Here is a 27,460-nt window from a genome sequence, read left to right as displayed (position 1 = left end):
ATTGAACCTCATGTGGTATGCATTTATTTATACTGAGCACCAAAATATTTAAAGATAAAATTATAAATAAAGTTAATTTTAAAGATTAGGGTAAACATGAACACTGGTGACAAGTTAGTAGTAGACCATTTGGAATAAGACAGCTGCCATGGCAGGAGTGACTGAGGCTCATTGTTCCTGCCCCTATCGCCACTAGACCCCTAAGGGTAAGTACTGGTCCTAGGAAAGGGGAATGAGACTGACCTAACCCAATCTGACCCAATACTCTGTAAGGGGCAGGGCTTTGGCAGGGTGGGACTTTTTTTATTTTTTATTTTTACATTTTATCCCTACGTGCAGGCTGGAGAGGGAGTGGAGGGAAATCTACTGGACTACCAGGGATCATAAGTTCTCCTGGGAGAGGAGGTATGGGAGGCCCCCAATTTGTGCCAGTGGTCCCTTTAATTTTCTCCTGTGACTACACACAAAACATGCCTTGTGTTTAACTAAATGCATGTTATATAAATCCTTTGTAAACTACCTGCTTCTCAAGATATATTTGTTGATTTCTTATCAATGTTTTTTTTTTCCTACTTTGTTTTTCTTGGTGTGGTTGTCTTTGTTTTCACAAAAGTGATAAGGATGAAAGACCCTGGGACTCCAGTGCACCTGGTGGAGATGGGTGGGAACAAAAATGTAGAATACTGATGATAGTGTGTATGGGGTGGGGGAGGGGAGTGGTAGCACACGGTGGAGATACAGGTGGGGAGAGCTTAGCAGTGATAGAAACTGGAGGCATAAGGCAAGGGGAGCTGAGAGAGAGAGATAAACAGAAAGAGAGAAAGACTGCTGGGAACATGATGTCACTGGCAGATGCTGGCCAGCAGTAGCCAGTGTGTGAAGATATTGTTGGCTGTCATTTAGTCACTTTGGAGCCGAAGTGGCCCTCACTTATAAATTAATGACAACCCATGGTCTATAGGATAGCACCTGCCTCTGTCATTTTTATTACAGCAGACTGCCATGGTTATCCCTTTTAAAGTTCGAGCAAGGAACTAGGAGAAAATCTGGAGAAGCAGTCCAGTGCATAAGAAAGGAGGAAAGCGGGAAATTCTGTAGGCCTTAGATCCTTGGACCTGAATCTTGTAAATACTGGAAGAAATGTAGGTGAGAAAAATATCCCAAAGGGATTTCTACAGTTACCAATTAGTTGTCAAAATCAAAGCCATAGTTTGGACTGCACTGTGGGAAAACAAGATTCAATAATTATTAACCAGAAACATATTAATATATGCTGTTATGAGCTGTCAGGGCTGATATTATTCAATCAGGCATAGATTATGGCTGAGTTTCTGGCAATTGGTTCAGATGGCTTTCAATAGAAAAAATATACTTTTTTTGCATAATTTTACTTAATTAATAGTTCTTCATGCAAAGTATTGTTTGCCATAATTGTTTCAACAGCTGTTTTCATTAAATTGCAGAGCTCTCGGTATCTAATCCTTTGAGCTGTGTACTATTGATAACAAGAAATCTCTGAAGCTAGCTTTAGAGGAAGTGAATCCCTGCCAAGTTGGAAAGCAGTCATGAAGTTACTTACAAAAAATACAGCCTACAGTGGGCCTGGTTCTGTAGCTAATCCATTAGTCTATGTCTAAAGGACCTTGCTCTGCACCCTTATGGCTACACTGACCCAACAACCAATCAATGCCTTCATTTGCTGAGTAGCTGTCCCAGAAAGATTTAAATGCCAAATCCATGCAGCAATCAAGGCTCCTGTCAGGACTGAGGCACCGATGACCTAAATGGCCAAACTTTCGATGTGGCTGGCCTGGTTCCAGTCACACCATTTTCAAGATACAAAGAGGCTGTGTTGTGCTATGGAATTCATTTTCCTTGTTTACTTCCTACAGAAACAAGAGCATAATCAGCACTCAGTGCATTGGATCGACCGCTGAGTTGTTGACAGAAGCTTGGAGAGGTTTGCCAGCTTTCCACATGAAACACTGGCTTTCTTCTTAATACACCCCCTACTGTCTGTTTCTCTGCCAACTGTGGCACATCAGAACGGTCATTGAGATAATTACTATGAAGTCTCATGATACACTTTGATGAAGTGTAACATTTTTTTTAAAGGATTTTTTTTTTTTTGCCTGTGCCAAAACAATTGAGACAGCTGACTAAAAATCACCCCATCGAAATGAAGGCTAGTAAGCAGCAGGCAAAGGCATGTGCATATACAGGGAAGAAAACTCAGAGCCAAAGAGGCTGTCAGGAGCATGAGGAGATTTTATTTTTCTGTTCCTTTCTCTCTATCCCTAGTTTTTCTATTGATCTTGTCTTTGACCCAGATGTTTCCACCTGCTCCTTTGGACTTTCAGCTCAGCTGGAACCAGTGCTGGAAGCTGACTTGTCTGCAATCACCTGCACTTTTCCTCCTATATTTTATATAACCCCCTCTAAATGTACTTTAGTCTACTATTGCAGTGACAATCGGCCTTGAATCATCCACTTGTGCTCCTTCCACAATCCTGTAATCATGAACATTAAATCTGGCCACTAGGTGTCACTATTGCATAATGACTTGTGAATGTTGTTTCTGCAGCACCCTTAGCCCCAGCCATTCCATCAGCAGAAGACTTGTGGGAGAAATTCCTTAAGCTTTCTTTTTTGTTTATTTTAAAGACATGTACAATTCATGTAAGTGGGTTTTGTTTTATAAACTACATTTTTATTTAATCTGGAAGGAAACATTGGGACTCTTTTACAAAGCCACACTACCGATTCTCGGTGCGGCAAATGAGAGGAAGCCCATTCAATACCTATGTGCTTCCTCTCATTTGCCATGCGGGAATCGCAAGCATGACTTTATAAAAGAAGCCCTTAGGGCCCCGTTGACTAAGGTGCATTAGCATTTTCAGCCTTACTAAAAATAGCTTGCTCTAAACGCTAGAAACACCTATTCTTATGGGTGTCTCTAGCATTTAGCATGCATTACTTTTTTGCATGTACTAAAAATGCTAGCATGCCTATAGCATGGCTTAGTAAACAGGGCCCTAAGGGGATTTTTGTTTTTTTACTAAGCTGGGGTAAGCGCTAGTGCTAGCTTATCACAAGTTAAAAATTGTGGATCTGTACGTGCAAATTTTTCTGTATGGGGGTACGTCTGGGCGCAAAGAGTAGGTGTTTCCATGCTAACCAGTTAGTGCATCTACATTACTACAGTAACTAATCAGCAAAGGATTAGCATGCGAGTCCTACTGCCTACAAAATAGGTGTCAGTAAGTGTTCATGTGCTAATATTTTTGATGGCTGTGTGCTAAAGGCAAACTAAGTGCATGGCCATTAATTAAAACAAATAGGAAAATTGGCCATTTATTGTCTGTGGTAAAAATGGCCTTAGTGCATGGGAAAGACCATTTTTTACCACAGCTTAGTAAAAGGACTCCAAAGTTTAGTGAAAGACAAGCAGGTATTGTGATTATTATTCTGGTGGGGGGTGAAAGAATCAATTGTTCCCTAATCTCTTTGTTGAGCCTGCTAAGAAGGCTGCTAATTATTTATTTAAGATTTATTAAACCACTTTTTGTTTTTAAAGAAATTGGCCTAAGGAGATGTACAACAAATGTAATCATTCATTGGTAATTTACTATATAGTGACAGTATAATCATGATGAAATGTTCAAATATCAGCAGAGTAGATTGTAGGGGTATATTAAGCAGCTTAAGGCTCTAGTTTTTATTGCTTTCACAGGTTGTTTTGTCTTGTTTTTTTATTGTTTTATTTCTATACTGTATTTTACTATTTAATTGCTTTTTTTTTCATTTGTATTTTCTAGTGTATATGATATATCTAGTACTGTAATCTGCCCTGTACTACCGGATACATGAGAAGGCAGAACATAAGCTTTTAAATTAAATTATTAATTACAACATCATAGTTAACTTTCAAATAGCCAAATCAAGTTATATTAATAACGGTATGATACAGTGATAGTGAAGAAAAACATTCATAAAACAGTATGCATTAAAACACAGTTACAGTAGATCGGATCCAAGATGGCCGTCTGAGGTGGACGTGTGTGTGAGCTCCTCCTGAATTCCAAAAGCTCCTCTGAAACACTGGGCCTTTCCAGCTCCCATTAAGGGGAAAAGAAAGGGGAAGCCCCCTGTGCTCACCTCCTTGAGTTGGGTGGAGTCTTCCACCATGCGACAGGGAACGCTGGATGCGGTGGTTGTTCGCACGCCGGGACTCCCCATCGGTGCCTCGATCGCTCCGTTACCAACGTCGGAGCAAAGCTGTGAGGGGGTTTCTTTGAGTCCCCCTCCAAACACAGCACCTCCGAGGCCCGTTGGCGGGATGGTGACGTCGGTGGAACAGCACCATGGGAGCTCCAAGGAGGGTTTAGTCCCTGGCGCTGTAGCAGGAGGCCCCGTTGCAACCTCTTCTCCAGCGGGAATAGCAGGACAGTCAGGGCAGATTTCTTCTGCTCTGTCTGCTAATTTGTCAGTGCAGGAGATGCCAGCGGGAGGCCTCCGGGAACAAATTAGACCTGCTGTGGTCACCCTGGAGATGGTATGGGATGTTATTCAATGCATGAACGCTACTTTGATGAATATTCCTACAACAACGCAAGTACAACTTACAGAGTTTAAATCTAATCAGGATAATTTCAAGGCCAGGTTTGAAGCTCAGGACACTAAGATGGAAACTCTGGAAAACAAGGTACAAACTTTGAAAACTTTTTCTTCTTTGATTTCCAAGGAAAAGTCTATTCAGTTCAGGAAAATAGAACATTTAGAGAATCAGCTATGAAGGAATAATTTAAGGATATTAAACTTTCCTAAATCTCCTTTAGTTGCACCCTTGGAGATGCTTAGAAAATATATGAAAGAGAATTTACATATTCCAGCGGACAATTTGCCTCCAATCATAAAGATTCAATATATATCTGGTATTCGTTCCGCTGTGGGGGAAACCCCACAATTGAATTTAACAGAATTTCTTCAGGATTCACTTGAATTAATAACCGAGAGAACTACCATGTTGGTGACTTTTGCATTTGAACTTGACCGCAATAATGTATTTAAGTTATACTTAAGTAATATTAATGAAGAATTCTTAGGAGCTAAAATTCAGATTTTCCCTGACCTATCTATAGATACTCAGAAAAGGAGGAAGGCGTTCCTAGCTTTGAAACCCCGGTTACTTAGTATTGGGGGCTCCTTCCTACTTAAGTATCCCTGTAGATGTGTCGTAATAATTAATTCCCAGACTTATATATTTTTTTGAACCTGAGAAACTTCAGCAACTTGTTATGAGTAAAGAATAGTGAAGCATGTACTGAATGGAAGCTAATGACCGGCTGCATATATGGAGAATCCTTCCACCTTTGGTTTTTTTTTTTTTTTTCTTCTTGTTAAATAATATTTCCTTGATCTTGGATCTGAAATTGTTGTGGTCTAATAATTGAATATCTTTTTTTCTTTCTTGTTTTAATGTCAATATTGAATATTATTTTCTGTATTTCTGATTTATGTATATGCATAATGTAAAAGGAAAATCATAAATAAATAATTAAAAAAAACACAGCTACAGTAAATATTCATATAATACAGGCATGATTCAAAGTCAACCTAGTACACATGAAAACATTTTAATAAACAATAAGGGGGAGGGGGAACTTAAAGGGAACATAGAGGTCAAAGGAGTTAGACCAGGTAAAAGTGGTACACGAGGCTAGGGTGAGAGGTCGTGGCCTACTACTATTACTACTAATCATTTCTATAGCGCTACTAGATGTACAGAGAACTGTACACATTATATGCAGGTACTTCCATATTGGCTGTGGCCATGCCCCAGTGGTCCAATGCTGGACCATCAGGGATTGACGTAGAAATATGGTGCTGTTAACAGCGCCTCAACAGATATAGTTAACTGCATAGTATTATCTGTAAAGCAGTTAAACTGCAGTAATGACATTTCTTCGGCATTAACTGATTGGAGTACTGCTGTGAACATCCCCGACCGTTAATGCAGACGTTTTGCAGTTTGGGAAATTAATGTGCAGTAATTGCAAATTCTGATTCTTCGTTGAATAAGGCCTTAAGTAATGCATGAGTTGCCTGTATTAAGATAAATGCAGATTACCACACATTAGTGAATAGAGGCCTTTTACTTTTAATGGAGTGCCTGTGGTGGATCTTCATTCTGTGCACTCTCCGAATATCTTTTTTCATTTATGATGAATTCTCATTCTATTGCCAAATTTCTCTGGTGTATCTATTACTATAACAGTTTGAGTTTTCCACCTTAAATTAGGACTTTGGTGCTCATTGTTTAAACAGAAAAATGTCCAAAAAGTGGCACAAAGTGGCATTTAGACATTTTCCCCCCAAAACGTCCAAATCACTATTTTCAAAACGCATTTTAAGATTTTTTCTAAGCAGTTCATCTAAAGTGCATCCAAATCACAAGGAGACATGTCGGGGGCAGGATTTGGGTGTTCCTAACACTTGGACATTTTTCTGCCATAATGGAACAAAGTAAAAATGTCCAGGGCTAAAAGTTGGATGTTTTGGGTCCAACCTGTTTTAATAACAGCTAAGTCACAAAAAGGTGACCCAACTGACCACATGCTCATTGAAAGGATTAAGGCATGAACCCCTCTTACTCCCCTAATGGTCACTGACCCCCTTCTACCCCCCCAAAGATGTAAAAGAAACAGTACATACCAGGATCTATGATAGCTTCAAATGTTAAGGCTAGTCCAATTACAGCAGCAAGAGGTCCCTGGAGTTGTCTGGTGGTTGGTGCAGTACACTGTAGAGAAGGGGACCTGTTACACTTGTGGTGGAAAGTGTGAGCCCTCCAAACCCCACCAAAGACCTACTGTACCTACATATAGGTGAAATTTACAGGCATAAGGGCAATTGTAATGGTGTACAGTTGAGTATAGTAGGTTGTTGGTGGGTTTTGAACAGCTCTATATACCATATAAGGGGGTAACGGTGAGATGTGTACCTGGGACTTTTTATGTGAAGCCCATTGCAGTGCCCCCTAGGGTGCCTCACAGTTCTGCTTGGATGTCTGTGTGGTCAGTCTACTAAGAATGATGTCCCCCCCCCCCCCATACGTCCCAATGGCTTGTTGTTGTTGTCTGCTTTTCACTTGGACTTTTTTTATATTATTGAAAATGGTCCAAAATGATAGACACATTGAGTACAACAAGGTCTTGAAAATGGCCATTAAAAAAGATGTTTTTCAGGTTTGAAAATGGCTATGTTTGCTACTGGATTTTTAGATTTTTTCCGCAAAACATCCAAAGTCAGATTTAGACCTTATTTCGAAAATGCCCCTCAACACATGCAACAATCCCTTCGTTCTTTTATTTTATATCATATTAAATGCATATGTAAATGGGTGTTAAAAAGAATTAGTTAAAAAAAAAAAAGTAATTGTAAGCTCACCGTGGAAGTTGTTTCTTTTGGTTTTTTTTTTTGCTAATATGTGAAAGTAAATGTAGTTCAGATACTGTGGAATGTTGAGGGTGTCACACATACTTGCTGAGTCTCCCTGCTAAACATTCTAATGTAGCTGTTTGTGGACAGTTGGAAAGGAAGTAACTGAGTAAGTGGGCGTGTACACCTTGAGGTCTCTTGACAAGCCTTCAAACAGTTTTAAATTTAATTGTAATTTTAACAGAGGTTGGCAGGAGGTATCAAGGAACAGGTATCAGTGTGAGTAAGGTTTAGTTTAGCAGTTCTAGTTTTGTAAAAGCAGGAGAAGAGCAACTGTAGAATTTAAATTATCATATTCACCCTCTTGGTTAATTAATCTTACTCCTTTAGGAAGATGATAAGTAGATTTTATATTTGCAATCTCAAAGCATAATTCCAATACATATTTCATATATATCTTAAAAAGCTCCAAGGCGGATAAATAATGAGCTATAGGAAAATTCAAATGCCACAGAATACATGTTTGTGCAACATTTTCTAGGTTTTTTTTTATTTGCATGTATATTCTAACTTTATCCTTCACAGAGGATGCCACTACTGACACAGGAGACTTACCTGAGACTCTAATTTCTCCAAATTCTTTTGAGCAGCAATTAACTTTGTATCATGTTCAGCAAGCTTTTTCAATTGTCTCCTGAGTAAATTTACTATATAATGACAGCGAGGGGCATAATCGAATGGGGCGCCCAAGTTTTCATGAGAGCATCCTCGCAGGACGGCCCCGCGAAGGGGCGGGGAAACCCGTATTATCGAAACAAGATGGGCGTCCATCTTTAATTTCGATAATATGGTCGGGGACACCCAAATCTCAACATTTAGATCGACCTAAACGTTGAGATGGTCGACCTTAGAGATGGTCGTCCCCAGTTTTCAGCCATAATGGAAACCGAGAACGCCCATCTCAAAAACGACCAAATCCAAGCCCTTTGGTCATGGGAGGAGCCAGAATTCGTATTGCACTGGTCCCCCTGTCATGCCAGGACACCAACCAGGCACCCTAGGGGGCACTGCAGTGGACTTCACAAATTGCTCCCAGGTGCATAGCTCCCTTACCTTGGGTGCTGAGCCCCCCAAAACCTACTTCCCACAACTGTACACCACTAACATAGCCCTTATGGGTGAAGGGGGCACCTAGATGTGGATATAGTGGGTTTCGGGTGGGTTTTGGAGGGCTCATATTTACCACCGCAAGTGTAACAGGTAGGCGGGGATGGGCCTGGGTCCACCTGCCTGAAATGCACTGCACCCACTAAAACTGCTCCAGGGACCTGCATACTGCTGTCATGGACCTGAGTATGACATTTGAAGCTGGCATAGAGGCTGGCAAAAAAAAAATTAAGGTTTTTTTTTGAGGGTGGGAGGGGTTAGTGACCACTGGGGGAGTAAGGGGAGGTCATACCTGATACCCTCTGGTGGTCATCTGGTCAGTTCGGGCACCTTTTCACGGCTTGGTCGCAAGAAAAAATGGACCAAGTAAAGTCGGCCGTGCTCGTCAGGGACACCCTTCTTTTTTCTATTATTGGCCGAGGACGCTCATCTCTTAGTCACGCACCAGTCCCGCCTTCGCTATGTTGCTGACATGCCCCCGTGAACTTTGGTCATCCCCCTGATGGGAAGCAGTTGAGAATGCCCAAAATCGGCTTTCGATTATGCCGATTTGGGCAACCTTGAGAGAAGGACGCCCATCTCCCGATTTGTGTCGGAAGATGGGTCCCCTTCTCTTTCAAAAATATGCCTGAGTGTGTCTCGGAAGTTCTTATCCATTTTAAATATTGCATCATAAATAAAGAAACTTCCTGCTACTATCAAAGTTGGTTGTGGGGGCAGGGATTGAATCCCAAGGAAAGAGAAACATCAGAGAGAGAAAGAGTGCTCACATTAACGGTTGAATTGACAGAGGTCGCCATTTGAAGACGTATGTCAATAGGTCCCCTTATGTCCACCGGCTGTGGTAATTTATTCTTCCCTCCACCTCTCTGTTTCCCCACTATTATGGAGTGGAGCAGAATCTCATGCTCCACGCTCTTCAGTAGCTCCAAAGGGGTGGAACCTGCCCCTTTGGTCATGCTCCTTTAGGCACATGTCCAAAGCCATGCACCCCCGTATTGTGGCAAGGGTCCTTCAAATAGGTTTTCCAGGAGACTTCCTATGATATCACTAGGTCCCAAGGTGCCCACTGTAGCGTCTGCACACTCCAACTGGATCCTTGCTATTCTTGGAGGATACTGCAGGAAGGGTACCTTCAAATTGGTGTTCGAGGAGAACTTCCTGTGATGTTACTAGGTCACGAGGTGCCCACTCTAGTGCCTTAACACTTCAACTGTATCCTTGCCGTTCCCACAATATTTTTAAATGTTTATATTTATGTGATTATTGCAGTTAAAAAGGTTGCATTTTATGCTTATTTGATATTTATATCTTCCAGTTGCTTTGTGTTTTTGCATTTATATCTTGCAGTTGGGTACCCATTCTTTGTGTTAAATCTGATGATTTTAGGGGTAAGAGATAGCCTTTGAACCTTGGGTTAATATTTTGAGTTTTAAGGATTGATTACATGATCTACCACAGGAACCTCCTCTTGAGGATATGGAAAGTGATAAGGATTAAGAACAGTGGATGGACATGGCACAATTAAGGAAAAAAGATATCATGTTTTTTATGTAGCTTGATTTTAATTATGGGTCTTTTTTTTTACTAAAGGGCTTTAGAATCTGGGCTTAACACAGGACTTTCTTACACACTAAGCCCAGTTACAGTACAGCAAAATTAAAAGCATTTTTAAATTTTTTTTTAGGTCATGGGCTAATATTTGTATTATAGAAAAAAGTGAGAATAAACCAAGGAGGAATACCAATACTTTATTAAGGATTTTCAAGAAACGACCTGACACGGCCGTGTTTCAGCCCAAAGAATTGTCTCAGGGGTCTTAATCAATCTCAGGTGTAGCAGTGTAAAGAAATACACCGATGAGAATTTATGCTCAATTATTAAGCAATACAATGCCTCCTTCAATCTCTTTTCCGTGGAAAATGGAGTATGGTCTGTGTCGGGTCGTTTCTTGAAAACCCTTAATAAAGTTTTGGTATTCCTCCTTGGTTTATCCTCACTTTGTTTTCTATATCTCATGGTGCGTGAGGTCTTTCACCTCCTTTTTTTTGCTAATATTTGTATTAACATGTGTTATCTGGGAAATGTTAATGTGGGAGCTCTTACTGCCTCTTATTTAGGAACTGCTAAGTTCTCCCATGTTAGCTCAGTGTTAGCTAGTTAGTGCACACTGATGCAAACGTGCTGGCTGTTTAATGCTTCCATGTCTATTCTTTGTGCATCGCTGATTTCAATTTTAAAATATGTAACAACTATAATAAAGATAGCTTGATCCGACCTCAGTGGTGACTCGTTTCACTGAGCTACTTTTGCTTATGATTCACCAAGATCATCGGTCAGTTTTTAACTTAATTTACATTATAACCTACAGAGTTTTTTTTTTATCTTCTATATTTAAATAAATAAATAGCTGCACTTTATCAGTTTCAACACCACAAAGACCCTTGGTGAATCATGAACAGAAGTAACTCATGTGAAATGAGTCACCACTGCAGTCAGATCAAGCTGTCTTCATTATAGCTGTTGCATATTTTAAAATTGAAATCTGCGTTGAGCACTAGTGTTATATCTTATGAGATCTCCGGCTGTAGGTGTGACCTTATAAAGCTTGAGCTATTCTTTGTCCATGACACCCTCACAAATATGTTTTTTAAAAATAGCTAACACACAAGTTAGCACATTATAACAAGCAATATACCACTAAATGCTTTGCAGTAGCCTGTTTTTCATGTGCTAAGCATTAGGGCTTAATGCTTTTTAATAAAAAGGGCCTTTATGTGTGTTTTTTTGTACACCACCTAGATTTGGAGATACTGAGGAATAAAAGATTTTTAACATAAATAAATTAATTCTTATAAATCTACATTATCCCACTCTGCTTGAATATTTTCAGATGAAGAGAACACCGTATGGACTTTGAATTTTGAAAGAACCCATGATGTTTGAAATATAGGTAATTACAAATGTAGAACAATGTGCATAATTTTACATGCCTGAAGGGCAGGCAGTTTTCAAAGTGACTATTTCTATTGGTAGAATGCTGATTTACGCAAGAGAATGGTTTTGAGCATTATCTTCAAAATAAATAAGTTCAGCTCAGTTTGTACTAATACCATAAAAACTAATACAAGGTTTCAATAGCAAAACAAATAATCCTTCCTAAATCAAGGATTTCCTCTTTCATTCAAACATGCATACGCTTGCATTGGGCAGAAAGCAACACTAAAATAATAGAGGCCTTTATTAAAAAGCTTTGCAACCTTGAATTGACATCTGCCACTGATAAACAACTCCAACTGAGAATTTATAACAGTAATATATTCCTTATGTTACTAGAGAATTCAATCTTGGAGTGTGAGGATGCCTGAAGAAAACTAGAAAAAGGTTAAAGAAATGTGTAACTACATGGGATTTATGGCACAGTACCAGGAAGTGGCTTGGGAAGACTAGATATGCATCATGTCCTTCTCTGCTGTCATAGGCAAGACAAAGATAAGCCAAACTCTAGATATATAGCTTTCAGTTGCTGGGATATAATCCACCAAAAAGAACAGTAGGCTTTTATGTCATCACTGGAACAGAAGCGTAGCCAGGTTGTGACGCCAGGGGGTGCGGACAGCGGATTACATATCCACATGCATGCACTGGGTAGGCACAACAGACCACCTGAAAATAGATGCCGGCACCACTGGAAGTCAGTTTGGGAGAGCGGTTGCTCCCCTGGCGCCCCACCTAGCTACGCCTCTGCACTGGAAACCCCAAATACAAAGCGTGACAGTAATCTAATCTCCAGTTTACTAAAACCTGGAAAATTCATCTATATCTCAAGGTTGGATTACTGCACTTTCAGAGCAGGAAAAAAATCTTCCTGTAGAGTGGAGGAGTAGCCTAGTGGTTAGTGCAGTGGACTTTGATCCTGGGGAACTGAGTTTAATTCTCACTGCAGCTCCTTGTGACTCTGGGCAAGTCACTTAACCCTCCGTTGCCCCTGGTACAAAATAAGTACCTGAATATATGTAAACCGCTTTGAATGTAGTTGCAAAAACCTCAGAAAGGCAGTATATCAAGTCCCATTTCCCCTTTCATTGTTAATTTATTTGCTGGGAAATTGTTTTTAAATTTGGGTAAGGTAGATTTAGAGCTAAATAGGTTATATCAGTGTCTATATGTTTAAGTTATTCTACTTATTAAGCAAAGTCAGTTTAAGGAATAGGGTTTTCTTTGTTTAGCATTTAAAGTGTCTATTACAGTTCCATACACTAGCAGTTAAGGGACTATTCTAGAGTTTATCATAGCATCAGTGTAGAGCAGAGCTGATAGTCACAGGAAGTACCAGTTTAGAGTTTTAACTTTAGTTTGCAGCACAGACACGGGGGAAGCCACTGCTTGACCTGGGATTAGTATGATGGAACGTGGCTACTATTTGGGTATCTGCCAGGTACTTGTGACCTGTCCTGGCCACTGTTGGAAACAGGATCCTGAGCTAGGTGGACCATTGATCTGACCCAGTATGGCTATTTCTTATGTTCTTATGTAGTATTCCAGAGAGTGAAATATAAAAGTCTAACTTTAATGACGATGCCCCTCAGTATCTTCTGATATGATCTGAGGGTTCTCATCAATTGCATATTCTAGCTATTGGCCAATATCATCTAGCAAAGATGTGGGCATATATGTTTTGTGATGGCAGGGCTAACTGAATGTAATTCATTCCTGCAGGAACTGAGGAAAACTGAGACTCTTTGGGAAAAAAATGAACGCAGAAGAATGTGCCAAGTCTATAATACTGTGTATTTAATAAAAACATGAGAAGCATGTTATGTTTGGTGTATTGTACTGTTTTCTATTATTTTATATTAAGTACCATTTTAGATAATTTGTCAAAGTGGGAATCTAGGTGATCTGTCAAAATTTTGAACGTGAAACATATAAATTAACATTTGTACTCAAGAGTGCCCGTGAAGCTGAAAACATCTCAGGAGCCTACATCAGCATGTTCTGCCCTCACTGGACAAGTATATAGCGTACATGAGATCTTCACATCATCCCAGGTGTTTATGTAGTATAAGCAGGGGAAAACGTTTAGCCTGTGGTGGCAGTACAAACTGTGTGCAAAACATAGTGCTAAATCACTTAACCCTCCATTGCCCCAAGTACAAAATAAGTACCTGTATATAATATATACATTTGCATTAATTGTAACCACAGAAAGGCAGCATATCAAGTCCCATCCCCTTTCTCTTTCCCCTATCTTCCTTGGTCTGGGTGCAAAATGTATGGTGCCACCCTTGAGTGCAAGACACTTAGTGCTAAATGTTTTGCACCCACAGCCAGCTCTGTTTGTTTTACACCTAGTGCAAGGTGCAAAACCTATAGCACTGAACACAGAGTGCAGTGCAAAATGTTTAGTGCAAGACATAGAGTCCCTGTTTGTAGCAGAAAATGCCTAATTTCTTGCTGTGCATTTTCTGCCCCTCCCAGCAGCGACCAGGCTAGTCCTGTGCCTGTGGGCCCCTTTACCAATATATACTGTGCCCTCTACAGGTTCCTCATATGCACATGGGAGATGGAGGCCAGAAGAGAGAGAGGAAGGGTTCTGACAGGGAAACAGAGTACTTTGCCCACCTGGTCTTCTAACATGAGGAACAGTTACATTACATTAAACAGCTCTTTTCACTTTTCTTCCCTCCCTATATTGTTGCTTAGTTTTAATTTTAGTTTATATCAGTTTCCCTTATCCATTCTAGGCTACATGATAATGAATGTAACCTAGGATCCTCTTGTTTGTTTACCAGTTCTTCCCTGATAATAATTGAATTGATTTGCTTTTTTTGTCGTTGTTCTGTGAGGGAATTTGCAGGGTTCTGCAGGCCACAGCAGGAAGGTGAGCAAACTCAGTGTGCACAATCTTGCATATACATCACTAAACATGACAACCTACACACCTATCATGCTGGAGCACACACATGTACCCAACCTCCTCACAGTGTGGGTCATAGCATATTGACAGGGTGGACAGTACAGTATCACAGTGCAGACATGCCACAGAGTGCACCACCATGTCTATCACCACAATTCCTGCCCTCCCCTCATTACATTAAACAGCAACAATGACATGAACTGATGCAATACACTGGTCAGCTTGTATCATCCCCCAGACTCCCTCTGCCCTGCTATAAACTCCTGTAGGATGTTGGAAACTTTCAGTGTATTAGCGACTAAGCTGAAAATAGGGCGTTGGAGACAGGAGATGAGTGAAACATCAAAGCATTTCAGTGACAGTCTAACAGGATGGGGATGGATAGGTGAGAGTCATGGAGACAGGAGAGCAATACAATTTACAAAGCAATACAATTTTATGTTTTGTATTGGGCTAGAAACCCCAGATCTTTGTTAAGTCCTGTCTGGTGGGTGTCAAAATATTTAATCATTTTGACTTCAAAGGTCTTACGTTCCTGTATTGTTTTAAAGTTCCCTTTCAGGATCCTAGAATTGGGTAGTAGAGCTATTAGATGTAATCCCTTGGATCCTCTGCTCCACTCTGGAGTCTGTGAAATAGGAGAAGGACAGTCATAAGTTACCTACTCCCTGATGGTGTCAACAACTCACATCAAGTAATGCCAAACCTCTGGAGGAACAAGTACACGTGGAGGAGCATAATCGAAAGGGGCGCCCAAGTTTTCCTGAGGACGTCCTTGCAGGACATTCCGGCGAAGGGGCAGGGAAACCCTTATTATCGAAACAAGATGGGCGTTCATCTTTTGTTTCAATAATACAGTTGGGGATGCCCAAATTTTGAAATTTAGGTCATCCCTAGAGATGGTCATCCTTAGACTTGGTCATTTCTGATTTTCGGCGATAATGGAAACTAAGGACGCCCATCTCAGAAACAACCAAATGCAAGCCCTTTGGTCATGGGAGGAGCCAGCAGTCGTAGTGCACTGGTCCCCCTGACATGCCAGGACACCAACCGGGCACCCTATGGGGCACTGCAGTGGACTTCAGATAAAGCTCCCAAGTACATAGCTCCCCCCCCAAACCCCTCCAAAACCCACTCCCCACAGCTGTACACCACTACCATAGCCCTTATGGGTGAAGGGGGGCACCTAGATGTGGGTACAGTGGGTTTCTGGTGGGTTTTGAAGGGCTCACATTTACCACCACAAGTGTAACAGGTAGGGGGGGTGGGCCTGGGTCCGTCAGCCTGAAGTGCCCTGCACCCACTAAAACTGCTCCAGGGACCTGCATACTGCTGTGATGGAGCTGGGTATGATATTTAAGGCTGGCAAAAAATATTAAAACATTTTTTTTGGGGGGGGGGTGGGAGGAGGTTAGTGACCACTGGGGGAGTAATGGGAGGTCATCCCTGATGCCCTCTGGTGGTCATCTGGTCACTTCTGGCACCTTTTTGTGGCTTGATCATAAGAAAAAAAGGACCAGGTAAAGTTGTCCAAGTGTTCATCAGGGACACCCTTTTTTTCCCATTATGGGTCGAGGACAGCCATGTGTTATGCATGCCCTAGTCCCACCTTCGCTACATCTCCAACACGCAGGGCCAGTCAAACTCGGTAAGCAGGGTAAGCACTGCAGGAGGGCGCCTGCCTTCAAGGGCGTCACTTTGCAAGCTGAGTATCTAATCTCTGCTGCTCATCTCAGTCTGGCTCCAAAGCCGTCAGCTCTCTGTCCAGTCCCCTCCCCCCTCCAACTGAATCTGGCTCTGAAATAACTTGTGGGAGCTCAGCTAACCTCTGTCCTCTGCCCAGAGAGGGCTCAGACAGAGACAGCAAAGCAGAGCCTGGACCCTTGTTTTGTCAGAGACTGCTGTTTAGTGCTGCACCTGACCCGGGCGGAGCCATAGTGATCCCGCCTCTGGATGGGTAGGGGCGCTGACTAACAGACTGCAGGAGGGTGCTAGAAACCCTAGGGCCGGCCCTGCCAACATGCCACCGGGAACTTTGGTCATCCCCGCAACGGAAAGCAGTTGGGGACACCCAAAATCGGCTTTCGATTATGCCGATTTGGGCGACCCTGTGAGTAGGACGTCCATCTTGCAATTTGTGTCGAAAGATGGGCATCCTTCTCTTTAAAAAAAAAGCCTGATAGAGATCCATCTCCCACCACAGTGCCTCCCTATATGGACTCTAGGATTGGAATGGCTATCAGGGAGCCATACACATCACACAGCTGTGCACAGTGTTGTTAATTATGTTTCACTGGGCAAGCAATTGGGTCCAGCATGTATTTTGAGCAAGCACATGGGCTAGGCACCACAGCTGCTTCATACAGTTCATATTAGAAAGCTGAGAAGTATATTCATCACTGAAGGTTTACTGCCAATTGTAAAATGGCTGGCATCGATGGATAGGCCACCTAAAATTGTTTACAGCTACCAGTCATTCCCTTAAACGCATTGCAGCCAGTTTTGTAAAATGGCATGCATAGACATTGTACAGTCCTAAACGTTTTCAGCTGACATCAACTTCAGAAACCTCAATGTATAAATTACCAATGTTTATAGCTTTCCCACTAGATGTGTTTGCAATAGCTAATTAAACATACAGTTTGCAATTTTACAATCTCTGCCAGTACCTGCATAGGGAGGTTTGTAATGTCTCCAAAACAGCAGCTCATGTCCTGCAAGGGAAAGTTCTTCTCAGAGTAGGTGAACATGATAGATCTGCAGGTATCAGAAAGCACAGAGCACATGGAGCTGAGCTGTTACTCGATGACCGTCCCCTGGATACATCCCTTTAGGATGGAAACAATGAGTGAGTGGTTGGTCCATGTGACATCACCTATGAGGCCCTATAGCAGAGCATTATTTTTCCCTTTTCTATCATGTCTCATTTAAAATAGAATTTTTTGATCACCAGATAATCTGTATAGGCCTACCTTCATTCTGACATAGTTTTCTGATTCCCTATATTACAAATGGTCTTCTTCATTCTTTCCAACAACAGTTACTAATTGTTCCCTCAGTTGTCATATACAATCTCATTTTACCTGATCCTCCAATTTTAGGGTTGTAGCTCCTTCTATATGGAACTCCCTTCCACTTGACATATGTTTAGAATCATCACAACATTTTTAAGCTCTGGCTTAAGATTTATTTTTTTTCTCAAGAAGCCTTCCTTTCACTACCCACTACATCATGATTATCCTGTATGTCTTACAAGAATACATTGTTATTTCATCTTTTTGATACCTTGCCACGACCCGAGTGCATTTTTCCCTGGCACTAGTGTATTGTGCTCTTTTCACCTTCCTTCCTTCCCTCCCTCACCATTACCTCCTTGTATTATATAGTGAACCCTCCAAAACCCATCAAACACCTACTGTACCCAACTGTACATCATTACAATAGCCCTTATGGCTGCAGGTGTCACCAATATGTGAGTACAGTAGGTTATGGGTGGGTTTTGGAAGGCTCACACTTTCCACCACAAGTATAACAGTTAGAGTGTGATATGGGCTTCTCTGCAGTGCACTGCACCAACCACTAGGTTAGTGCAAGGATCTGCTTGCTGTTCTTATAGGACTGACCATAACATCTGATGTTGTCATAGAGGCTAGTAGGTACTGTTTTTTTTATTTTACATCATTAGGTGACAGGAGGGGGTCAGTGACTATGGGGGGAGTAAGGGGGGGGGGGGTCATACCTTAATTCCTCCAGTAGTCATGTGGTCATTGAAACAGGTCTAGACCAAAATTGAACTCAATAGCTAATACTAGACAACAGCTTAGAACCTAACCCACAATGGCTGGCCCCTGAAAAAAGAAGATTAAGAAAAAAAAACATCAACTGCCCAAAGCCCCAATAACTTGAGTAATAAAAGTTTAGTTTTTTTTTAAATCAGGAATGAATTTCTAGAAAAGAAGGCTTCATCCTAAGAGAAGGTGGAAGTGATTTCCACATTGAAGGAGACATATAAGTGAAGTTGGTACAATGCGTGATATCAACATATATACATGCAGGTGAACAAATAGTCAAAACATGTCTTGCTGGGAATTCCAAAATAGGATAACTAAGTACTTTGTGAATTGTAAATAAAGAGCTCTGAGTAAACATAATGATCTTACATTTTTTTCTGAAGGAGATTGGTAACCAGTGCTGATCAGCAAGTAGGGGATTTGTATGATCACATTTATTGGGGATAGGCTGTTTGTGATGAAATGTCATTCAATGATAACAATGTGCACGCTACTTAAAGAATGCACACTATTGGGTCCTTTTGAGTCACTTAACCCTCCATTGCCCCAGGTACAAAATAAGTGCCTGTATATATGTAAACCACTTTGAATGTAGTTGCAAAATACCACAGAAAGGCGGTATATCAAGTCCCATTTCCCTTTTCCCTTTCACTAAGGTGCTCTAATAGGTTTAGCACATTCTAAATGATAAGATACCTATTATGTTCCTATAGGCATCTTATCATTTAGTGCATGCTAATTGTTAGTGTGTGCTAAATCTGTTAATTCACCTTAGTAAAATGACCCCTTTGTGTAAAGGGAGCATATGACGGTTTGCATATGCATGCATTATTGAAAACAGAGTACACAGTCTTTAAGAAAAGTGTGACTTCTTTCATGTGGTGGCCCTTTTACAAAGCTGCAGCAAAAAAAATGACTTTAGCATGCCCTTATTCAAATCTTTTCCAAATGCTACGGCTACTTTTTACCACAATCGGAAAATGGTGATTTTCTATTTCGGCATTAATGGCCATATGCTAGTGTTGCCATTAGTGCATAGCTATTAGTGCATGGACACTTACCGCCACTTATTTTGTAGGTGGTAAGGGCTCTTCTGCTAATCATGTGCTAATGAGTGCATGGCAGTGTGACTGCACTAACTGATTAGCATACATACACACACACACACACACATACATTCTTCACCCCCAAACATGCCCCCTCTGCCAAAAAATAGAATGTATTTTTTAGCATGTGGGTACCATATGCAAATCAGGATTCTACTGTGGGATGCTTCCAGTGGTGTGCTGGAGCCGGCTTGCACCGGCTCGCAAGAGCCGGTTGTTAAACGTTCTACCGACTTGCGAGCCGGTTGTTAAAAATCACGAGCCGGCTCTGGCTCTCCTCCCTCCCTCCTCCCTCCCTCCGGATCCAGTCCCTCACCAACTCCTTGTCCTTCTAATTCTTTGGGGCAGGCAGTCTTGCCTGCCCGCTGCCAGTTGACTATCCCCCGCTGCCGATTCCCGCTTTAAAAATGGCCGCTGAGACTTCCAGAGGCGGCCTCGCGAGACTTCTGCTGAAGTCTCGGTGGCCATTTTGAAGTGCGAACCAACAGCGGGGGGGGGGGGGAGTTAGCGCTGGCAGCGGGCAGGAATGACTGCCTGCACCGAAGAATTAGAAGGACAAGGAGTCGGTGAGGGACCGGATCTAGAGGGAGGGAGGAGAATTCGCTGAAGGGAGTCGGGAGTCGCTGGGCATGGGTGGATGGAGGGGAGAGAAGGGTTGCTGGGTATGGGTGCATGCAGGGCAGGGGAGAGGAGGGTCACTGGGTATGAGTGCATGCAGGGCAGGGGAGGGGAGAGGAGGGTCACTGCTGGACATGGGTGGATGGAGGGCAGGGGAAAGGAGGGTCACTGGGTATGGGTACATGCAGGGCAGGGGAGAGGAGGGTCGCTGGGTATGGGTGCATGCAGGGCAGGGGGAGGGAAGGGTCACTGGACATGGGTGGATGGAGGGCAGGGGGAGAGAAGGGTCGCTGGACATGGGTGGATGGAGGGCAGGGGAAAGGAGGGGAGAGAGAAGAAATGCTGGACATGGATGGAGGGGAGGGAAGAGTGAGGAAGGAGATGAGATGAGGGGAAAGGAAGAGAGGAGAAAAACTGCACATGGATGAAGAAAATAGGCAGAAGTTGAGGATCAGAAATGAAGAAGAAAGGAGGAAAGGAAAGAAATAAATGGAAATGAAGCCCTGGAAACGGAGTTAAGAGGACAGATAGCAGCAGAATCGGATACTGGGCCAGCATGATCAGAAAAAGAGTCACCAGACAACAAAGGTAGAAAAAAATCATTTTATTTTCATTATAGTGTTTGGAATAAGTTCACTTTGAGAATCAGGTGCTCAACATTAAAAGTTTATATTTATTTACTTATTTATGGCATTTTATCGCACATTAAACATGAATTAGATTGGAACCTGGGATCATTTAATCTTTTTTCCTGGAGGAATGCATTGCCACCTCCCCCCTCCCCCCAGGCTCTCTCCCTGGCTATAGCCAGCTCTGCAATTTGGGGGGGGGGGGGTGCAGAGGGGGACCGGGGAGAGAGCCTGTTGTTAAACATTTACCAGCACACCACTGGATGCATCAGTGTGCCTCCTGGTAAGCCCTCTTACGCTGTAGTAAGTACACGTTAGTGCTTACTTCAGCTTCGTAAAAGGACCCCATAGTGCGTACAGCGTACTGTTTAAGTGCAAAGAGTGCACTCTCTTGAGGTATTCATTCCAAAACAAAAAACCTAGAAAAAAATGATAATGACATTTTTTTGGCTGCCCATCCTTAACATCTATGGGCATTCTAGAGAAGCTTGACTGCTGTATTTTGTATTAACTGTAATTGCTTGAGGGTAGAGAGTTTGACCATTATAAAAAAATTATTTCAAAAGACAATGGGGTCAATATTTAAAGGACATTGAGGGCTATAATCGAACGGGGCCGGCCATCTATAAGGGCGGCCATCTGTAAGGCCGGCCCCGTCAAGCAGCGTACCCGACTGTATTATCGAAACAAGATGGCCGGCCATCTTTCGTTTCAATAATACGGTCGGGGCCAGCCAAATCTCAACATTTGGCCTGCTCTTAGAGATCGCTGGCGTTAGAGATGGCCGCCATTGGTTTTCACTGATAATGGAAGGTGTCCATCTCAAACCCGGCCAAATCCAAGGCATTTGGTTGTGGGAGGAGCCAGCATTTGTAGTGCACTGGTCCCCCTCACATGCCAGGATACCAACCGGGCACCCTAGGGGGCACTGCAGTGGACTTCACAAATTGATCCCAAGTACATAGCTCCCTTACCTTGTGTGCTGAGCCCCCCAAATCCCCCCCAAACCCTCTGTACCCACATGTAGGTGCCCCCCTTCATCCCTAAGGGCTATGGTAGTGGTGTACAGTTGTGGGGAGTGTTTTTTTTTTTGGGGGGGGGGGGGTTGTAGGGCTCCCATTTACCACCACAAGTGTAACAGGTAGGGGGGAATGGGCCTGGGTCCGCCTGCCTGAAGTGCACTGCAGTACCCACTAAAACTGCTCCAGGGACCTACATACTGCTGTGATGGAGCTGGGTATGACATTTGAGGCTGGCATAGAGGCTGGCAAAAAAATGTTTTTTTAATTTTTTTGGGGGGTGGGAGGGGGTTGGTGACACTGGGGGAGTCATCTGGTCAGTTGGGGCACCTTTTTGAGACTTGGTCGTGAACAAAAAGGGACCAAGTAAAGTCAGCCAAATGCTCGTCAGAGCCGGCTTTCTTTTTTTCCATTATCGGCCGAAGCCGGCCATCTCTTAACCACGCTCCATCCTGCCTTCTGTACACTGCCGACACGCCCCCTTGAACTTTCGCCGGTTCTGCGACAGAAAGCAGTTGAAGCCGGCCAAAATCGGCTTTCGATTATACCGATTTGACCGGCTTTAAGAGAAGGCTGGCCATCTCCCGATATGTGTCGGAAGATGGCCGTCCTTCTCATTCGAAAATAAGCAGGATAATGTTTATTACCAAGCATATTATTTCCATGGGAACAGGAATGAGCAGAAGATCTTGGGAGGGACAGAGAATTGGACTGGGTGCAACAACTGGTTTCTGACAATTTCTTGGGAACCACTCAATTCCACAGGAAGACCTGGATTTTGTTTACTCTCAGGCTAGAGATAGATGGATACATTTTAACTAGATTTGAGACCACTTGACCCAGGTCAGCTTTTTCTGGGTCAAGCAGGATTTGAGTCTGAGTTCAACTTCTAAATCTAGTTGCACATTTTATTTAGTGGAGACTTGTGAGTCACATTGTCAGTTCTTTTACTAATTGCTTAAAAATATTTCAGCAGTCATCAGTGCAGAAGGAACTCTACATTAGGAGCTGAAGAACGTTTATGTAATTTTGAGATCAAGAGGAAAGTAATAGAATCTTGAGGATGTACAACTAAATGACTTTAGAGGGATACAAACAATGTGATGCGCATAGCTGCATATATATAATGTAAAATTTTGTGGGTTTTAAAATCTGTTTAGGACAATGTAGTTAATTTAACTTACAATCAAATGAGTTTGAAAGCATTTCTTTGCATTCTAAAATCATTCATCTGCAATTGAATGCAATATCACAAATGCTCTGATGTGTATTACATTAAATTGTCAATTTGTTCATGTCAATACTATAATCATGGATATATTTGTATTGAAGAAATTAGTGTGCAATATGTATTACCCCAGCAGTGAAGACTGGCATCCCATATTCCTTGGCTTGTTTGAGTGTATTTGGCAAAGTCCACTAAACATGATAAATTAAATCCACTGGGGCAATGAATGCAATTAGAACAAGGGATTTGCTCTTTATTTCCAATAAAACCCATTTTTTAATTCCAAAAAGTGGCTGCAAATACATCCTAGTAATGCAAGCTGCTCCATAAGGATGTTGTGTTGAAAGCAGGTGAGTTAAATAGGTCATTGTGCCATACGATAGTTCTAGCAAGCCTGGGAGCCAGGCAGTGGTGTTATTTTTAGATATGATGTACGTATATAATGACTGGACGCCAGAAGTTGTAGCCTATATCAAACCGGTATATAGTATTCTGCTACTGAATATGAAAAAGACAAGAGCTGTACTTCAGCTGGCTCAGCTAGCAGGCTCATGCAGGATTTAATCCTTGCTGCTGTCTTTAAGATACTCCCCCATAAAAATTATAGTTCTGTCTATTCTCACTCCGAAGGTTTTTGGTGTAAGGTCATTCTATATAACTTCTGACCATAGCTAAAGATATTCAAGTTTTTAAAAGTAGGAATACCATAGGCACGATTTGGATTGTATTTAATCTCCATATCTATCTAATCTGTGTCCTCTCTATGCATGCGTGGACTGTAGAGGATGGGGTATCAAGGTATCTATTTATGAGTTGCTGCTGGAAGGAAATGTTGAGTATATTTAGGATATAATTATATAACTGGTCACCTCCACTAAGGCCATGAAGTAGCAGCCTATTCTGTAAAGGAACCTAGTGTACTTTTATAATACTAGTATAACTTGATATCAACATATATAAAGGTTAGGTGACTGTAATTACATCAGCCATAGATTTGGTGTCAATGCATATACCTTAGTAAAGCAGGGACCCAATGTAACTTGCAGTAATTTGCAAGTTATGGGGTCCTTTCACTAAGTTGCGTTAAAGGATTTAGTACATGCTAATGATTAGCGTGTGCTAAATGATAAGAAGCCCATTATCCTTGGATTTTATATAGTGTGAATTGAATTGCACATGCAAATCTGGACATATTCTGGATTTGCATGTGCAACTTAATTAATTTAACAAGTCAGTAAGCACTGATAATTGAACTTAGCAAACAAAATGACACTAATTGGCATTAATTAGAATTTATGCACAGAAATGTCTAAGCGTATTCTATAAAATGATGTGCGTAAATTCTAAGATGTGGTTCTGAAAAGGGGGAGTTGTCATGGGCATGTCATGGGAAGGCCATAGATGTCCCTAGAATTTACACGCATTGTTATAGAATATGCCCGTTGTGCGTGTAATTTAGGCGTCAGCATTTATACCAGATTTTCATTGGCATAAATGTGTATGACTAAATAAAGTCACAGAAAACGGGTGTTGGGCATATACGCCTAGGTGTATTCTATAAACCGTGCCTAACTTTTGGCATAGTTTAAAGAACACGCCTAGGTGTTTTTTTTCAGTGCTGATTTTTTAGATGTGATATATAGAATCTAGTCCTATATTCCTATGGGTGTCTTATGATTTAGCACATGCTAATCATTAGCACATGCTGAATCTGTTAGTGCACCTTAGTAAAAAGACCCTTATGGACCTTATTCTATAAAGATTATGTTCCTAAATTTATGCTTCTAAAGTAAGAGCAAACTCTATGCCCCCAAATAGATTATGCTCATAATTTAGGAGCATAAATTATGCTAATAAATTAGGAGCAAACATTTTAGGAGTGTAAATCCAGCTCCGAATATGGACATCCAAGTGTTTACGTCAGATATGGACATCCATTTCTCATGTATTTTAGAAGAGGATCTGCTGACATACAGCCTCTTCTAAAATACATGAGAAATGGATGTCCAAGTGCTGGCTACATCCAGCATGAGCATCCATTTTATAAACTGAAGTGTCCAAACTATGAATGGAGCACAACAAAAGACATGGACATTTTTGTGTTAGCATAGGAGAATCATACAATGGCAATATAAGCACTCCAGATGGAGGCATAGTTCAATGGGTAGAACAGTAGACCAAGAGCCAGTGCAGAAATCCAGGTCACAGATTCAAATCCTGTTGTAAGTTTGTAATTTTTTTTCTGATATATATATTTTTTTAATTGCACCTCCTTCTGGAACAAAAAATACCTATTGTGACTTCCCTTACACTCCTTCCAGTGGAAAAGTGCTCAATCGGAGCACCTGGATGTGCTAAGTACTATGTCCAAATATGGACGTCCTTCTTTTTGGACATGGATTTCCCTTCCACTTCTGCAATCAGAGATGGATATCCGTTGTTTGACCCTTCCCACACAAAACATGTCCAGACCACACTCCCTTGCCCTATGGACATTCTATAGTTTTAGACATCCATATTCTACCTTTGTAAAATTGGGATTTGAATGTCCATGCAATATGGACATCTAAATGCTGGTTGTCAGTTGTCCAAAACAGGAATAGAGCATCTAAAATAACCACCTTAATCTGCTCAAAATATATTTATTCCTGGGGTCGCATTTTGGTTAGGAGGAAACTTACAGGCCCTTTTAATAAGTTTTCATACTTGTCTCACTTTATGAAAACCTTGTTTTTATTGGCATACCATAATAACAAAGAATCATTCACAGCAATAATGACATATCTTAATCAGAACAAAAACTCATCCCACAGCACCCTCCCACCCCACCCAATCCCATTTCTCTTGTATACCCTCTCTTAGATCAATAGTACTTCTGAATACCCTATGGCCAAGCATTGTCGTAGTTCAAATTAACAAGTCTCTGAGTGTTATATCTCCAAGGAATTCAAGTAAACTGAATGAACACGCATACTCATAGAATTTAAGTAGGGCAACCAGATAGTCAAAAAGTATGTTATGTTACATATGCTCCATGGTGAGGAGTTTGTGCATTTGATTATGCCATTGAAGTAACTTTGGAGGATCTGGCCAAATCCATTGAAGTAAAGTACAATATTTTGCAATCAGGGTTGCCTTAAGGAGAAAGAGACTAGAGACCTCCATGATCACAGATGTATCATCCAACAAACAAATTTGTGGGGTAGGAACCCAGTCACGTTGATTAATGCCATTTAGACATCTCCAAAGGTGTTGCCAGAATTGTTGCACTTTAGGACAATCCCAAATACAATGCTTATACAAAGCCTCCAGTGTCTGACATTTGAGACAGGTCCCATCAGAAGGAAGACCCATCTTCTTAGCTTGAGAGAGATATATAAACATTCACAAAAGGAATTTATAATAAAGTTATTGAAACTTAGTACTATATGCCAAAAGTAGTCCTTCAGGCTGTCCAGACAAGCCTCCAGGGTATAGGGTCCAAAATCACGAGTTAATTGGTCCACTGTTCTCTGAAGTGGAGAATGGGTAATTGATTCCTTCAATCCAGCATAATAGTGACCTACCAAACCTTTCCAACTTGTCGCACTATAATAGCAAAAATTAAGACATGGTAATTGCAAATACTTTGTGCTAGCTGTTGGAAGCATGTTCAGTATGTCCTTGCAGATGTTAAATGTAAGTTACTTCACAGAAAGGTTCTTTCACAGTTAGCGTCTTGAGGAGGCATTAACCCCCGGACTTTATATAGCACAACTTAAGTTGCATAAGCAAATCCAGTCATATTCTGGATTTGCACAAACAACTTAGGGGCCCTTTTACAGAGCGGCAGTAATCCCAACACGGACTTACAGCTCGCTCTTCTGGGATTACTGTCGGCCCAACGCAGCCGCTGGCAATAGTCCCACCTTGAGCGTGTGCCATTTCCGGGAGAAAAAGAAAACCCCCAGAAACGGCTTGCACGGTGATAACCTGGTGGTAATCTGGCATCACCGCATGCTACTCGGTTACCATCAGGTTAGCACGAGAGCCCTTATCACCGCATCAATCGATGGTGGTAAGGGCTCCCTGTTGCATGGTCATGTGGTAAGAATTCTCTTACTACATGGCCATGTGTGCTGGGGGCTTTTGTACCAGCTGTGGTAAAAAGAGCCCTGGCACATGGGAAAAATGGCTCCTGCTGCTAGCGCAGGGCCCTCTTTCCCACAGCTTGGTAAAAGGACCCCCTTAATTAGTTAACATCAATCAGCACTAATAATTGCCACTTAATAATCAATTATTGATACTAATTGGCATTAATTCGAATTTATACGCAGAACTGTCTAAGCATATTCTTTAATGTGATGTGTGTTAATTCTAAGTTGAAAAGGGGGCTTACATAGTAACATAGTAACATAGTAGATGACGGCAGAAAAAGACCTGCATGGTCCATCCAGTCTGCCCAAGACAAACTCATATGTGTATACCTTACCTTGAATTTGTACCTGTCCTTTTCAGGGCACAGACCATATAAGTCTGCCCAGCAGTATTTCCCGCTTCCCA

At 41.7% G+C, this 27,460-nt stretch overlaps 1 long non-coding RNA gene across 1 annotated transcript; it reads left to right on the top strand.

Moving 5' to 3' along the window:
• The first annotated feature begins 7,950 nt into the window (after positions 1-7,950).
• LOC115462344 lies at positions 7,951-26,830 on the top strand. The gene is made up of 3 exons (XR_003940827.1): positions 7,951-7,961; positions 23,976-23,982; positions 26,729-26,830. It is a non-coding gene; the product is annotated as an uncharacterized LOC115462344 (long non-coding RNA).
• Positions 26,831-27,460: the final 630 nt, after the last annotated feature.

This window comes from Microcaecilia unicolor, chromosome 2, assembly GCF_901765095.1.
Source record: "Microcaecilia unicolor chromosome 2, aMicUni1.1, whole genome shotgun sequence".
NCBI classification, from domain to species: domain Eukaryota; kingdom Metazoa; phylum Chordata; class Amphibia; order Gymnophiona; family Siphonopidae; genus Microcaecilia; species Microcaecilia unicolor.
This window is presented reverse-complemented; position numbering and strand designations above follow the sequence as displayed.